The sequence below is a fragment of the Oncorhynchus masou genome, unplaced genomic scaffold (assembly GCF_036934945.1).
Source record: "Oncorhynchus masou masou isolate Uvic2021 unplaced genomic scaffold, UVic_Omas_1.1 unplaced_scaffold_1330, whole genome shotgun sequence".
Lineage (NCBI taxonomy): Eukaryota > Metazoa > Chordata > Actinopteri > Salmoniformes > Salmonidae > Oncorhynchus > Oncorhynchus masou.
This window is the reverse complement of record NW_027003174.1, coordinates 48,911-66,755: the sequence shown is the minus strand read 5'-3', so window position 1 is coordinate 66,755 and position 17,845 is coordinate 48,911. Positions and strand designations below refer to the sequence as shown.

Here is a 17,845-nt window from a genome sequence, read left to right as displayed (position 1 = left end):
TGTTGCAGCCCACAAACAGGACGTTCTGTAGCCTGTTGCAGCACACAAAAGACAGACAGGACGTTCTGTAGCCTGTTGCAGCCCACAAAAGACAAACAGGACGTTCTGTAGCCTGTTGCAGCACACAAAAGACAAACAGGACGTTCTGTAGCCTGTTGCAGCACACAAAAGACAGACAGGACGTTCTGTAGCCTGTTGCAGCCCACAAAAGACAAACAGGACGTTCTGTAGCCTGTTGCAGCACACAAACAGGACAAAACATCAAAATAAAGAACAATAGTAGGCAGTAGCAACCAAAAGTCTACCAAATACAAACACATCAAGACTATAACAGGCCCTGACTATAACAGACTATAACAGGCCCAGACTATAACAGACTATAACAGTCTATAACAGACTATAACAGACTATAACAGGCCCAGTCTATAACAGACTATAACAGTCTATAACAGACTATAACAGGCCCAGACTATAACATTTTAACAGGCCCGGTCTGTAACAGGCCCGGAATATAACAGGCCCAGTCTATTACAGACTATAACAGACCATAACAGGCCCAGACCATAACGGTCTATAACAGGCCCGGAATATAACAGGCCCAGTCTATTACAGACTATAACAGGCTCAGACTATAACAGACCATAACAGGCCCAGACTATAACAGGCCCAGACCATAACAGGCCCAGACCATAACAGGCCCAGACCATAACAGGCCCAGACCATAACAGACCATAACAGGCCCAGACCATAACAGACCATAACAGGCCCAGACCATAACAGACCATAACAGGCCCAGACTATAACAGACCATAACAGGCCCAGACCATAACAGGCCCAGTCTATAACAGACTATAACAGGCCCAGACTATAACAGACCATAACAGGCCCAGACCATAACAGACCATAACAGGCCCAGACTATAACAGACCATAACAGGCCCAGACCATAACAGGCCCAGACTATAACAGACCATAACAGGCCCAGACCATAACAGACCATAACAGGCCCAGACCATAACAGACCATAACAGGCCCAGACTATAACGGTCTATAACAGGCCTGGTATATAACAGGCCCGGTATACAGTGGGGCAAAAAAGTATTTAGTCAGCCACCAATTGTGCAAGTTCTCCCACTTAAAAAGATGAGAGGCCTGTAATTTTCATCATAGGTACACTTCAACTATGACAGACAAAATGAGAAAAAAAAAATCCAGAAAATCACATTGTAGGATTTTTAATGGATTAATCTGCAAATTATGGTGGAAAATAAGTATTTGGTCACCTACAAACAAGCAAGATTTCTGGCTATCACAGACCTGTAACTTCTTCTTTAAGAGGCTCCTCTGTCCTCCACTCGTTATCTGTATTAATGGCACCTGTTTGAACTTGTTATCAGTATAAAAGATACCTGTCCACAACCTCAAACAGTCACACTCCAAACTCCACTATGGCCAAGACCAAAGAGCTGTCAAAGGACACCAGAAACAAAATTGTAGACCTGCACCAGGCTGGGAAGACTGAATCTGCAATAGGTAAGCAGCTTGGTTTGAATAAATCATCTGTGGGAGCAATTATTAGGAAATGGAAGACATACAAGACCACTGATAATCTCCCTCGATCTGGGGCTCCACGCAAGATCTCACCCCGTGGGGTCAAAATGATCACAAGAATGGTGAGCAATAATCCCGGAACTACACAGGGGACCTAGTGAATGACCTGCAGAGAGCTGGGACCAAAGTAACAAAGCCTACCATCAGTAACACACTACGCTGCCAGGGAGTTAAATCCTGCAGTGCCAGACGTGTCCCCCTGCTTAAGCCAGTACATGTCCAGGCCCGTCTGAAGTTTACTAGAGAGCATTTGGATGATCCAGAAGAAGATTGGGAGAATGTCATATCGTCAGATGAAACCAAAATAAAAAAAATTGGTAAAAACTCAACTCGTCGTCTTTGGAGGACAAAGAATGCTGAGTTGCATCCGAAGAACAAAGAACACCATACCTACTGTGAAGCATGGGGGTGGAAACATCATGCTTTGGGGGTGTTTTTCTGCGAAGGGACCATGACGACTGATCTGTGTAAAGGAAAGAATGAATGGGGCCATGTATCGTGAGATTTTGAGTGAAAACCTCCTTCCATCTGCAAGGGCATTGAAGATGAAACATGGCTGGGTCTTTCAGCATGACAATGATCCCAAACACACCGCCCGGGCAACGAAGGAGTGGCTTCGTAAGAAGCATTTCAAGGTCCTGAAGTGGCCTAGCCAGTCTCCAGATCTCAACCCCATAGAAAATCTTTGGAGGGAGTTGAAAGACTGTGTTGCCCAGCAACAGCCCCAAAACATCACTGCTCAAGAGGAGATCTGCATGGAAGAATGGGCCAAAATACCAGCAACAGTGTGTGAAAACCTTGTGAAGACTTACAGAAAACGTTTGACCTCTGTCATTGCCAACAAAGGGTATATAACAAAGTATTGAGATACACTTTTGTTATTGACCAAATACTTATTTTCCACCATAATTTGCAAATAAATTCATTAAAAATCCTACAATGTTATTTTCTGGATTTTTTTGCTCTCGTTTTGTCTGTCATAGTCGAAGTGTACCTATGATGAAAATTACAAGCCTCTCTCATCTTTTTAAGTGGGAGAACTTGCACAATTGGTGGCTGACTAAATACTTTTTTGCCCCACTGTGTAACAGGCCCAGACTGTAACGGGCCCAGACTGTAACAGGCCCAGACTGTAACAGGCCCAGACTGTTAACAGGCCCAGTCTATAACAGGCCCAGAAATGTACATGTTTGTATTCTACTTGGTGACAGGAGAATGGTGGTTCAACGTGATGAAAGGGCAGTAGAGAGCTGCATCTTCACAGTCTACTGTTCAACAGGCCTAAATATTCACTAAATGCATCATCACAGTCTACTGTTCAACAGGCCTACATATTCACTAAATGCATCATCACAGTCTACTGTTCAACAGGCCTACATATTCACTAAATGCATCATCACAGTCTACTGTTCAACAGGCCTACATATTCACTAAATGCATCTTCACAGTCTACTGTTCAACAGGCCTACATATTCACTAGATACATCTTCACAGTCTACTGTTCAACAGGCCTAAATATTCACTAGATACATCATCACAGTCTACTGTTCAACAGGCATACATATTCACTAAATGCATCATCACAGTCTACTGTTCAACAGGCCTACATAGTCACTAGATACATAATCACAGTCTACTGTTCAACAGGCATACATATTCACTAAATACATCATCAGTCTAGAGTTAGGGTCGGGTGGGGTTAGAGTCGGTTGGGTTAGGCTGGGGTTAGGTTAGGGTCGGGTGGGTTGTGGTTAGGTATAGGGTCAGGTTAGGGTCGGGTGAGGTTATGGTTAACGTCTGGTGTGGGCGGGTGTGGGCGGAATTCATCTCCCAGTGTCTGGTGGAAAGCAGACTGAACCAGGTTTTCCTCTTGGATTTTGCCTGTGCGTAGTTATATTACATTTATGGGTTTATCCTGAAAGATGACAAGCATACTCATAACATGATGCAGCCACCACTATGCTTTAAAATATGGAGAGTGGTCCTCAGTAATGTGTCTTTTCTTTAGCAGTATTACTTTAGTGCCTTGTTGCAAACAGGATGTATGTTTTGTAATATTTGTATTCTGTACAGGCTTCCTTTTCACTCAATTAGGTTATTATTGTGGAGTAACTACGATGTTGTTGACCCATCCTCAGTTTTCTCCTAACACGGCCATTAAACTCTGTAACCGTTTTTTAAAGTAACCATTGGCCTCATGGTGAAATCCCTGAGCAGTTTCCTTCCTCTCCAGCAACTGAGTTAGGAAGGACGCCTGTATCTTTGTAGTGACACCATCCATATTGTAATAAATAACTTCACCATGCTGAAAGGAATATTTAATGTCTTATTTGTTTTACCCATCTACCAATAGGTGCCCTTCTTTGTGAGGCATTGGAAAACCTCCCTGGTCTTTGTGGTTGAATCTGTGTTTGAAATTCTTTGCTCTACTGAAGGGACCTTACAGATAATTGTATGAGTTGGGTACAGAGATAAGGTACACACTACTATTGCAACTTGTTAAGCACATTTTTACTCCAGTACTTATTTCGGCTTGCAACAACAAAGGGGTTGATTACTTATTGACTCAAAACATTTCAGCTTTTCATGTTAAATTTAATTAGTAAAAATAATAATAAAACATAATAATCCACTTTGACATTATGGGGTATATTGTGACAAAAACATCTAAATGTAATCCATTTTAAATTCAGGCTGTAACACAACAGAATGTGGAGGATGTCGAGGGGTGTGAATACTTCCCGAAGGTCCTGGAGTTGGTTTGTTTTGGACCCTCACATGGTCTTCCTACACATTCAAGCACCCCTGTCACTGTCTGTAACCACAGTCTAACAGTACATTATTTTAATGAGGTATTACAGCGAGACAGGGAGGGAGAGAGTGTAATGAGGTGAGACAGGGAGGGTGTGTGTGTGTGTGTGTGTGTGTGTGTGTGTAATGAGGAATTACAGTGAGACAGAATGACCCCTGCTCTGTTTGACATTATTATACAAAGCTGTCTCTCTTATTCAGGTCAGATTAATGGAAATGGGGGGAGAAGTACTTTTTTGGTTTTCTGGCTTCTCTAAGGCTGTGTCCCAAATGGCTCCCTATAAAGTGCACTACATCTGACCAGGGCCCATAGGGTTCCATTTGGGATTCATACACTCTGTTCTGTACTGCGTGTGTGTATGTCAGAATGTGAGGGCTTTAGGGGAAATAGGATATTCAATATTGTTCTAATGAACCACAGTCCCACTTTGGGACTGGAGTTATGTTTATTTTGTTAGTCTGTGAGGAGCTTGTTTTTTTTAAATATCTTTAGTTGTTTTGTTCTCTCTCACTCTCCTTTCCCTCCTCCCTCTTCTCTTCTCTCCTCCCTCTTCTCCCCCTTCTCTCTCCCCCCTCCTCTCTCTCCTCCCCTCCTCTCCTCTCTGTTTCTCTCTGCCTCTCTCCTCTCCTCTCTGTTTCTTTCTCTCTTTCTCTCCTCCCTCCTCTCTCTCTCTGCCTCCCGCTCTTTCTCCCCCCCCCCCCTCTCTCTCTCTCTCTCTCTCTCTCTGCGTGTAGGAGGTTGATGGGGATGCGTACATGTGAGTCTCGTTGTCTGTTCAGTGGCTCTAAGGGAGAGGTGTGTAATGTGGAGCCTCTCCTTACCGCCCCGGACCTGAAGGATCACCCCATCACACAGTACTCTCTCCTGGCCATGGCCTCTCTTACTAAGGTAAGCCCTGTATCAGGTTTCCCCAACTGGCGACAATTATTTGACCCCCCCCTTGTTTTCTGAGCAAAAAAAAAATACAACTTATTTTTATTAAAATATTTTATTGTTGGACAAAAAAAACTGTAAAATCACCAGCAAATCAGCTCCAAATGACTTTTCATTCTGGAAATATGTTCCCTAGTATTCCCATAATAGAGAGAGGGATACACTGAGTGGCCAGTTTATTAGGTACACCCCCCCCCCTCCCTGTTCACCAAAATGGTTTGCTCCTACAGACAGTGAGTCATGTGACTTGCTATATAAAGCAGGCATCAAGGCGTTCAGTTACTTGATTGAACGTTAGAACGACCTAAGCGACGTGGTAAGATCATCGGTTCCAGGGTCTCAGAAACTGACAGCCTCCTTGGCTTTTCACGCACGATCATCTCTAGTGTTTTTATTTTTTATTTTATTTTACCTTTATTTAACCAGGCAAGTCAGTTAAGAACAAATTCTTATTTTCAATGACGGCCTCGGGAACAGTGGGTTAACTGCCTGTTCAGGGGCAGAACGACGGATTTGTACCTTGTCAGCTCAGGGGTTTGAACTTGCAACCTTCCGGTTACTAGTACAACACTCTAACCACTAGGCTACCCTGTCGCCTCTATACTCTAACCACTAGGCTACCCTGCCGCCTCTACACTCTAACCACTAGGCTACCCTGCCGCCTCTACACTCTAACCACTAGGCTACCCTGTCGCCTCTATACTCTAACCACTAGGCTACCCTGCCGCCTCTACACTCTAACCACTAGGCTACCCTGCCGCCTCTACACTCTAACCACTAGGCTACCCTGCCGCCTCTACACTCTAACCACTAGGCTACCCTGCCGCCTCTACACTCTAACCACTAGGCTACCCTGTCGCCTCTACACTCTAACCACTAGGCTACCCTGTCGCCTCTCCACTCTAACCACTAGGCTACCCTGTCGCCTCTACACTCTAACCACTAGGCTACCCTGTCGCCTCTACACTCTAACCACCAGGCTACCCTGTCCTCTACACTCTAACCACTAGGCTACCCTGCCGCCTCTACACTCTAACCACCAGGCTACCCTGCCGCCTCTACACTCTAACCGCTAGCCTACCCTGCCGCCTCTACACTCTAACCACCAGGCTACCCTGCCGCCTCTACACTCTAACCACTAGGCTACCCTGTTGCCTTTACACTCTAACCACTAGGCTACCCTGTCGCCTCTACACTCTAACCACTAGGCTACCCTGCCGCCTCTACACTCTAACCACTAGGCTACCCTGTCGCCTCTACACTCTAACCACTAGGCTACCCTGCCGCCTCTACACTCTAACCACCAGGCTACCCTGCCGCCTCTACACTCTAACCACTAGGCTACCCTGCCGCCTCTACACTCTAACCACCAGGCTACCCTGCCGCCTCTACACTCTAACCACTAGGCTACCCTGCGCCTCTACACTCTAACCACTAGGCTACCCTGCCGCCTCTACACTCTAACCACTAGGCTACCCTGTCGCCTCTACACTCTAACCACTAGGCTTCCCTGCCGCCCCAAGAATGGTGTGACAAACAGAACATCCAGTCAGCGGAAGTCCTACGGGAGAAAACAGCTCGTTGATGAGAGGTTGAAGGAGAATGGTAAGAATCGTGGGAACTAACAGGCTGGCCACAAACAAGCAAATAATGGCATCTGAACGGCCTCTCGGAACACACAACTCATCGCTCCACGGATCCCAGCAGACGGCCACACCGACTTCCTATCAGCTACAAACAAGGAGAAACGGCTGCAGTGGGCAGGCCATCACCAACACTGGACAGTTAAGGAAAAACACTGCCTGGTCTGATGAATGTTTCGTCATGGCGATGGCAGTCAGGATGTGGTGTAAGCAGTCATGACCTCTGCCTGGGGTCAAAGGTAAAGGCTGGTGGTGTATTCCTGCCACGCGTTAGGGTCCCTGTTCCTGCCACGCTTAACCACTAGCCACGCCTGGGTCCATGTTCCTGCCACGCACTCCCTGTTCCACGTTAGGGTCCCTGTTCCTGCCGCCGTTAGGGTCCCTGTTCCTGCCGCGCTTAGGGTCCCTGTTCCTGCCGCTTAGGGTCCCTGTTCTAACCACTTAGGGTCCCTGTTCCTGCCGCCTTAGGGTCCCTGTTCCTGCCGCGCGTTACCACCTGCCGGCGTTAGGGTCCCTGTTCCTGCCGCGCGTTAGGGTCCCTGTTCCTGCCGCGCGTTACCACTGCCGCGCTTAGGGTCCCTGCCGCCCCAAGAATGGTGTGACAAACAGGGTCCCTGTTCCAGTCAGCAGAAGTCCTGTTCCTGGAGAAAACAGCTCCCTGTTGATGAGGTCCCTGTTCCTGAAGGAGTCCCTGTTAAGAATCGTGGGGTCCTAACAGGCTTAGGGTCCCTGTTCAAACAAGCGTTAATGGTCCCCGTTCTGCCACGCGTTCGGGTCCCCGTTCCTGCCACGCGTTGGGTCCCCGTTCTGCCAGCAAAGGGTCCCTGCCACACCGTTAGGGTCCCGTTCCTATCAGCGTTAGGGTCCCTGTTCCTGCCAGCGTTAGGGTCCCTGCCACGCGTTAGGGTCCTGGGCAGCCATCCCAACACTGGACAGTTAGGGTCCCTGTTCCTGCCTGGGTCCCCGATGAATCCCTGTTCCTGCCGTCGTTAGGGTCCCTGTTCCTGCAGCGTTAGGGTCCCTGTTCCTGGTGTAAGTTCCTGCCGCCGTTAGGGTCCCTGTTCCTGCCTGGGTCCCTGTTCCTGCCGCGCGTTAGGGTCCCTGTTCCTGGTTGGGGTCCCTGTTCCTGCCGCGCGTTGGGGTCCCTGTTCCTGCCGCGCGTTGGGTCCCTGTTCCTGCCGCGCGTTGGGGTCCCTGTTCCTGCCGCGCGTTGGGGTCCCTGTTCCTGCCGCGCGTTGGGGTCCCTGTTCCTGCCACGCGTTGGGGTCCCTGTTCCTGCCACGCGTTAGGGTCCCTGTTCCTGCCGCGCGTTAGGGTCCCCGTTCCTGCCACGCGTTAGGGTCCCCGTTCCTGCCACGCGTTAGGGTCCCCGTTCCTGCCACGCGTTAGGGTCCCTGCCACGCGTTAGGGTCCCCGTTCCTGCCACGCGTTAGGGTCCCTGTTCCTGCCACGCGTTAGGGTCCCTGCCACGCGTTAGGGTCCCTGTTCCTGCCACGCGTTAGGGTCCCTGTTCCTGCCGCGCGTTAGGGTCCCTGTTCCTGCCACGCGTTAGGGTCCCCGTTCCTGCCACGCGTTAGGGTCCCTGTTCCTGCCACGCGTTAGGGTCCCTGTTCCTGCCACGCGTTAGGGTCCCTTGATACCAATTGAGCAACGTTTCCATGTCCTGGAAAGTTCAGGCTGTTCTGGTGGCAAAGGGAGGGTCTGACCCAGTACTAGATGGGTTACCTAATCAACTGGCCACAGAGTGGACGTGATCGTATACAAAATGTAAGCAAGGTTTGAAATGTTTATGTTTAAGTCAGATGTTATATCTGTTTGGGCTTCTTGCGGGCAATTTGCAGTCTACAAATGATTTGTCATTATGTTCTGGACCCCTGACCATCTGCTAAAGAATAAACAGCCCCGCAGCTGAATCTGGTTGATGACCCTGTCCTACACACTACACACTACACCCTATACACTACACACTATACGCTACACACTATACACTACACCCTACACACTACACACTACACCCTATACACTACACACTACACCCTATACACTACACCCTATACACTACACACTACACCCTATACGCTACACACTATACACTACACCCTACACACTACACACTACACCCTATACACTACACACTACACCCTATACGCTACACACTATACCCTATACACTACACACTATACCCTATACACTACACCCTATACACTACACACTACACCCTATACACTACACCCTATACACTACACACTACACCCTATATGCTACACACTATACCCTATACGCTACACCCTACACACTATACCCTATACACTACACCCTACACACAAAACCTATACCCTACACCCTACACACTATACCCTACACACTATACCCTACACACTATACCCTACACACTATACCCTACACACTATACCCTACACACTACACATTATACACTATACCCTAAACACTATACACTACACACTATACCCTACACACTACACATTATACACTACACACTATACCCTACACACTACACATTATACACTATACACTACACACTACACATTATACACTATACACTATACCCTACACACTACACCCTGTCACACAGTGCTCCACTGTCTATGACATCCCTCACTAAACACCTACACACTCCATCTTCAGTGTGTTCTACAAGACTACAGTTTGTGTTGTGTCTTTCACAACCTACAGTTCACCCTACAGTCTGTTCTATGCTAGGGGACACATGACATTGACACCATACAGTCTGTTCTATACTAGTGGACACATGACATTGACACCATACAGTCTGTTCTATACTAGTGGACACATGACACACCCTACAGTCTGTTCTATGCTACACATGACATTGACACCATACAGTCTGTTCTATGCTAGGGGACACATGACATTGACACCCTACAGTCTATACTAGGGGACACATGACATTGACACCCTACAGTCTGTTCTATACTAGGGGACATTATGACATATACACCCTACAGTCTGTTCTATTATACACTATACCCTAAACACTATACACACATGACATCTTCAATTCCACTGAGAATACTTGTCTGTTTTCAATCCAACACTAACTTGTTCCTTTCAGATTCTAGTGATCGGACTGAAGCCTTCTCTCAAAGTGTGGATGACATTTCCCTATGGCAAGGTACCTCTTCTCATCTAGGTCTTCTATACCCTCACAACCCTTCCTCTCTCTCGTTGTCCTTCTCTGACCTCTCTTCTCCCTCACAACCCTTCCTCTCCTACACTCTGACCTCTCTTCTCCTCAACCCTTCCTCTCTCTCGTTGTCCTTCTCTGACCTCTCTTCTCCCTCACAACCCTTCCTCTCCTACCTTCTCTGACCTCTCTTCTCCCTCAACCCTTCCTCTCTCTATTGTCCTTCTCTGACCTCTTCTCCCTCACAACCCTTCCTCTCATTATTCACTATACCTCTCTTCTCCCTCACAACCCTTCCTCACATTATACACTGACCCCTCTTCTCCCTACACCCTTCCTCTCTCTCGTTATCCTTCTCTGACCCCTCTTCTCCCTCACAACCCTTCCTACACTACACTTCTCTGACCTCTACTCCCTCACAATACCTTCCTCTCTCTCGTTATCCTTCTCTGACCTCTCTTCTCCCTCACAACCCTTCCTCTCTCTCTTATCCTTCTCTGACCTCTCTTCTCCCTCACAACCCTTCCTCTCTATACGTTGTCCTTCTCTGACACACTTCTCCCTCACAACCCTTCCTCTCTCTCGTTGTCCTTCTCTGACCTCTCTTCTCCCTCACAACCCTTCCTCACTCTCATCCTTCTCTGACCTCTCTTCTCCCTCACAACCCTTCCACTCGTTGTCCTTCTCTGACCTCTCTTCTCCCTCACAACCCTTCCTCTCTCTCGTGTCCTTCTGACCTCTCTTCTCACCTCACAACCCTTCCTCTCTCTCGTTATCCTTCTCTGACCTGTCTTCTCCTCACAACCCTTCCTTCTCTGTTGTGTCCTTCTCTGACCTCTCTTCTCCCTCACAACCCTTCCTCTCTCTCGGGTCCTGACATTCTTCTCCCTCACAGTCTTTCTATCTCGGGACACATGACCTTGACACCCTCACAACCCTTCCTTCTATACTAGGGTCCTTCTCTGACCTCTCTTCTCCCTCACAACCCTTCCTCTTCGTTGTGCTTCTAGGACCATCTCTTCTCCCTCACAACCCTTCCTATCTCTCGTTATCACCCCTCTTCACCCTCACAGTCTGTTCTATCTAGGGGACACATGACATTGACCTCTCCTCTCCCTCACAACCCTTCAGTCTGTCCTATCTCTGACCATGACATTGACACCCTCAGTCTCCCTCTCGTTATCCTTCTCTGTTATCCTTCTCTGACCTCTCCTGACTCCCTCACAACCCTTCCTCTCTGTTATCCTTCTCTGACCATGACATCCCTCACCTCTCTCAGTCTGTCCTTCTCTGACCTCTCCTCTCCCTCACAACCCTTCCTCTCTCAGTTATCCTATCTCTGACCATCATTCTCCCTCACAACCTTCCTCTCTCTCGTTATCCTTCTCTGACCCATCTCTGTTCTATACAACCCTTCCTCTCTCGTTATCCTTCTCTGACAGTTAACTCTCTTGTCCCTCACATTCCTCCCTGTTATCCTTGTCTGACCTTTCTCCCTCACAACCCTTCCTCCCTCTCGTTATCCTTTCTGACCTTCTAGTCACAACCCTTCCTCTCTCGTTATCCTTCTCTGAAGCCTTCTCCCTCAAAGTGTCTCTCTCATTGTCCTTCTCTGACCTCTCCTCTCCCTCACAACCCTTCCTCTCTCTCGTTATCCTTCTCTGACCTCTCTTCTCCCTCACAACCCTTCCTCTCTCTCGTTATCCTTCTCTGACCTCTCTTCTCCCTCACAACCCTTCCTCTCTCTCGTTGTCCTTCTCTGACCTCTCTTCTCCCTCAACCCTTCCTCTCTCTCGTTATCCTTCTCTGACCTCTCTTCTCCCTCAACCCTTCCTCTCTCTCGTTATCCTTCTCTGACCTCTCTTCTCCCTCAAACCCTTCCTCTCTCTCGTTATCCTTCTCTGACCTCTCTTCTCCCTCACAACCCTTCCTCTCTCTCGTTATCCTTCTCTGACCCTCTTCTCCCTCACAACCCTTCCTCTCTCTCGTTATCCTTCTCTGACCTCTCTTCTCCCTCACAACCCTTCCTCTCTCTCGTTGTCCTTCTCTGACCTCTCTTCTCCCTCACAACCCTTCCTCTCTCTCGTTGTCCTTCTCTGACCTCTCTTCTCCCTCACAACCCTTCCTCTCTCTCGTTATCCTTCTCTGACCTCTCTTCTCCCTCACAACCCTTCCTCTCTCTCGTTGTCCTTCTCTGACCTCTCTTCTCCCTCACAACCCTTCCTCTCTCTCGTTGTCCTTCTCTGACCTCTCTTCTCCCTCACAACCCTTCCTCTCTCTCGTTATCCTTCTCTGACCTCTCTTCTCCCTCAACCCTTCCTCTCTCTCGTTGTCCTTCTCTGACCTCTCTTCTCCCTCACAACCCTTCCCCTCTCCCGCTCTCCTTCCCACCCTCTCTGTGACCTCTTCCCTGTTGCTTGCTCTAATGGTCTCTTGCCTCACTGTAGAACGGCGCTAAAGACCCATCATGTTTTTATACTCATCTCTCACCCTTTATTGGATGTCACAATCATAACATGTCTAGCTGCTGCAAGGAACAGGACAGGAGATTGGAGGTGGGGGGGCACTATAGACGCTGCCTGGCTAGGAACAGGACAGGAGATTGGAGGTGGGGGGGACACTATAGACGCTGCCTGGCTAGGAACAGGACAGGAGATTGGAGGGGGGGGGCACTATAGACGCTGCCTGGCTAGGAACAGAACAGGAGATTGGAGGTGGGGGGGCACTATAGACGCTGCCTGGCTAGGAACAGGACAGGAGATTGGAGGGGGGGCAGAGGAACAGAACAGGAGATTGGAGGTGGGGGGCACTATAGATGCTGCCTGGCTAGGAACAGGACAGGAGATTGGAGGTGGGGGGGCACTATAGACGCTGCCTGGCTAGGAACAGGACAGGAGATTGGAGGTGGGGGGGGGGGCAGAGGTGGGGGGGGGGGGCACTATAGACGCTGCCTGGCTAGGAACAGGACAGGAGATTGGAGGTGGGGGGGGACACTATAGACGCTGCCTGGCTAGGAACAGAACAGGAGATTGGAGGTGGGGGGGGAACTATAGACGCTGCCTGGCTAGGAACAGGACAGGAGATTGGAGGTGGGGGGGGAACTATAGACGATGCCTGGCTAGGAACAGAACAGGAGATGGAGGTGGGGGGGGAACTATAGACGCTGCCTGGCTAGGAACAGAACAGGAGATGGAGGTGGGGGGCACTATAGACGCTGCCTGGCTAGGAACAGGACAGGAGATTGGAGGGGGGGGGCACTATAGACGCTGCCTGGCTAGGAACAGGACAGGAGATTGGAGGTGGGGGGCACTATAGACGCTGCCTGGCTAGGAACAGGACAGGAGATTGGAGGTGGGGGGGGGGGGGGCAGAGGTGGGGGGGCACTATAGACGCTGCCTGGCTAGGAACAGGACAGGAGATTGGAGGTGGGGGGGGACACTATAGACGCTGCCTGGCTAGGAACAGAACAGGAGATTGGAGGTGGGGGGAACTATAGACGCTGCCTGGCTAGGAACAGGACAGGAGATTGGAGGTGGGGGGGGAACTATAGACGATGCCTGGCTAGGAACAGAACAGGAGATGGAGGTGGGGGGGGGAACTATAGACGCTGCCTGGCTAGGAACAGAACAGGAGATGGAGGTGGGGGGCACTATAGACGCTGCCTGGCTAGGAACAGGACAGGAGATTGGAGGTGGGGGGGCACTATAGACGCTGCCTGGCTAGGAACAGGACAGGAGATTGGAGGTGGGGGGGCACTATAGACGCTGCCTGGCTAGGAACAGGACAGGAGATTGGAGGTGGGGGGGCACTATAGACGCTGCCTGGCTAGGAACAGGACAGGAGGTTGGAGGCTGGGGGGCACTATAGATGCTGCCTGGCTAGGAACAGGACAGGAGATTGGAGGTGGGGGGGGCACTATAGACGCTGCCTGGCTAGGAACAGGACAGGAGATTGGAGGTGGGGGGGCACTATAGACGCTGCCTGGCTAGGAACAGGACAGGAGATTGGAGGTGGGGGGGAACTATAGACGCTGCCTGGCTAGGAACAGGACAGGAGATTGGAGGTGGGGGGGAACTATAGACGCTGCCTGGCTAGGAACAGGACAGGAGATTGGAGGTGGGGGGGGAACTATAGACGCTGCCTGGCTAGGAACAGGACAGGAGATTGGAGGTGGGGGGGGCACTATAGACGCTGCCTGGCTAGGAACAGGACAGGAGATTGGAGGTGGGGGGGGACACTATAGACGCTGCCTGGCTAGGAACAGGACAGGAGATTGGAGGTGGGGGGGGAACTATAGACGCTGCCTGGCTAGGAACAGGACAGGAGATTGGAGGTGGGGGGGGACAATATACGCTGCCTGGCTAGGAACAGGACAGGAGATTGGAGGTGGGGGGGGCACTATAGACGCTGCCTGGCTAGGAACAGGACAGGAGATTGGAAGCTGGGGGGCACTATAGACGCTGCCTGGCTAGGAACAGGACAGGAGATTGGAGGTGGGGGGGGGGCACTATAGACGCTGCCTGGCTAGGAACAGGACAGGAGATTGGAGGTGGGGGGGCACTATAGACGCTGCCTGGCTAGGAACAGGACAGGAGATTGGAGGTGGGGGGGGCACTATAGACGCTGCCTGGCTAGTAACAGGACAGGAGGTTGGAGGTGGGGGGACTATAGACGCTGCCTGGCTAGGAACAGGACAGGAGATTGGAGGTGGGGGGTGGCACTATAGACGCTGCCTGGCTAGGAACAGGACAGGAGATTGGAGGTGGGGGGGGGCACTATAGACACTGCCTGGCTAGGAACAGGACAGGAGATTGGAGGTGGGGGGGGAACTATAGACGCTGCCTGGCTAGGAACAGGACAGGAGATTGGAGGTGGGGGGAACTATAGACGCTGCCTGGCTAGGAACAGGACAGGAGATTGGAGGTGGGGGGGGCACTATAGACGCTGCCTGGCTAGGAACAGGACAGGAGATTGGAGGTGGGGGGGGCACTATAGACGCTGCCTGGCTAGGAACAGGACAGGAGGTTGGAGGTGGGGGGGGAACTATAGACGCTGCCTGGCTAGGAACAGGACAGGAGATTGGAGGTGGGGGGCACTATAGACGCTGCCTGGCTAGGAACAGGACAGGAGATTGGAGGTGGGGGGAACTATAGACGCTGCCTGGCTAGGAACAGGACAGGAGATTGGAGGTGGGGGGGGCACTATAGACGCTGCCTGGCTAGGAACAGGACAGGAGATTGGAGGTGGGGGGGGAACTATAGACGCTGCCTGGCTAGGAACAGGACAGGAGATTGGAGTTGGGGGGGGAACTATAGACGCTGCCTGGCTAGGAACAGGACAGGAGATTGGAGGTGGGGGGGGGGGGAACTATAGACGCTGCCTGGCTAGGAACAGGACAGGAGATTGGAGGTGGGGGGCACAATATACGCTGCCTGGCTAGGAACAGGACAGGAGATTGGAGGTGGGGGGGGGCACTATAGACGCTGCCTGGCTAGGAACAGGACAGGAGATTGGAGGCTGGGGGGCACTATAGACGCTGCCTGGCTAGGAACAGGACAGGAGATTGGAGGTGGGGGGCACTATAGACGCTGCCTGGCTAGGAACAGAACAGGAGATTGGAGGTGGGGGGGGACTATAGACGCTGCCTGGCTAGGAACAGGACAGGAGATTGGAGGTGGGGGGGACTATAGACGCTGCCTGGCTAGGAACAGGACAGGAGATTGGAGGCTGGGGGGCACTATAGACGCTGCCTGGCTAGGAACAGGACAGGAGATTGGAGGTGGGGGGTCACTATAGACGCTGCCTGGCTAGGAACAGGACAGGAGATTGGAGGTGGGGGGCACTATAGACGCTGCCTGGCTAGGAACAGGACAGGAGATTGGAGGTGGGGGGGGCACTATAGACGCTGCCTGGCTAGGAACAGGACAGGAGATTGGAGGTGGGGGGGTGGGGGGCACTATAGACGCTGCCTGGCTAGGAACAGGACAGGAGATTGGAGGTGGGGGGGGCACTATATACGCTGCCTGGCTAGGAACAGGACAGGAGATTGGAGGTGGGGAGGGGGGGGCACTATAGACGCTGCCTGGCTAGGAACAGGACAGGAGATTGGAGGTGGGGGGGGACTATAGACGCTGCCTGGCTAGGAACAGGACAGGAGATTGGAGGTGGGGGGGGGGGGCCCTATAGATGCTGCCTGGCTAGGAACAGGACAGGAGATTGGAGGTGGGGGGGCACTATAGACGCTGCCTGGCTAGGAACAGGACAGGAGATTGGAGGTGTGGGGGGGGAAGTTGGAGGGGGGACACTATAGACGCTGCCTGGCTAGGAACAGAACAGGAGATTGGAGGTGGGGGGGGACACTATAGACGCTGCCTGGCTAGGAACAGAACAGGAGATTGGAGGTGGGGGGGGCCCTATAGACGCTGCCTGGCTAGGAACAGGACAGGAGATTGGAGGTGGGGGGCACTATAGACGCTGCCTGGCTAGGAACAGGACAGGAGATTGGAGGTGGGGGGCACTATGACGCTGCCTGGCTAGGAACAGGACAGGAGATTGGAGGTGGGGGGCACTATAGACGCTGCCTGGCTAGGAACAGGACAGGAGATTGGAGGTGGGGGGGGCACTAGACGCTGCCTGGCTAGGAACAGAACAGGAGATTGGAGGTGGGGGGAACACTATAGACGCTGCCTGGCTAGGAACAGAACAGGAGATTGGAGGTGGGGGGGCACTATAGACGCTGCCTGGCTAGGAACAGAACAGGAGATTGGAGGACGCTGCCTGGCTAGGAACAGAACAGGAGATTGGAGCTGGGGGGGCACTATAGATGCTGCCTGGCTAGGAACAGGACAGGAGATTGGAGGTGGGGGGGCACTATAGACGCTGCCTGGCTAGGAACAGAACAGGAGATTGGAGGTGGGGGGGCACTATAGACGCTGCCTGGCTAGGAACAGGACAGGAGATTGGAGGTGGGGGGGGAACTATAGACGCTGCCTGGCTAGGAACAGGACAGGAGATTGGAGGTGGGGGGGGGGCACTATAGACGCTGCCTGGCTAGGAACAGGACAGGAGATTGGAGGTGGGGGGGGCTGCCTGGCTAGGAACAGGACAGGAGATTGGAGGTGGGGGGCACTATAGACGCTGCCTGGCTAGGAACAGGACAGGAGATTGGAGGTGGGGGGCACTATAGATGCTGCCTGGCTAGGAACAGGACAGGAGATTGGAGGTGGGGGGGGCACTATAGACGCTGCCTGGCTAGGAACAGGACAGGAGATTGGAGGTGGGGGGGGCACTATAGACGCTGCCTGGCTAGGAACAGGACAGGAGATTGGAGGGGGGGGGGGCACTATAGACGCTGCCTGGCTAGGAACAGGACAGGAGATTGACACTGCCTGGCTAGGAACAGGACAGGAGATGGAGGGGGGGGCACTATAGACGCTGCCTGGCTAGGAACAGAACAGGAGATTGGAGGTGGGGGGCACTATAGACGCTGCCTGGCTAGGAACAGGACAGGAGATTGGAGGTGGGGGGCACTATAGATGCTGCCTGGCTAGGAACAGGACAGGAGATTGGAGGTGGGGGGACTATAGGGCCTGGCTAGGAACAGGACAGGAGATTGGAGGTGGGGGGGGGCACTATAGACGCTGCCTGGATAGGAACAGGACAGGAGATTGGAGGTGGGGGG

At 51.6% G+C, this 17,845-nt stretch overlaps 1 pseudogene; it reads left to right on the top strand.

The window, feature by feature from the left end:
* The window catches only part of LOC135530390 (vacuolar protein sorting-associated protein 8 homolog), a 50,315-nt pseudogene that overhangs the window by 12,207 nt on the left and 20,263 nt on the right, over positions 1–17,845 (top strand).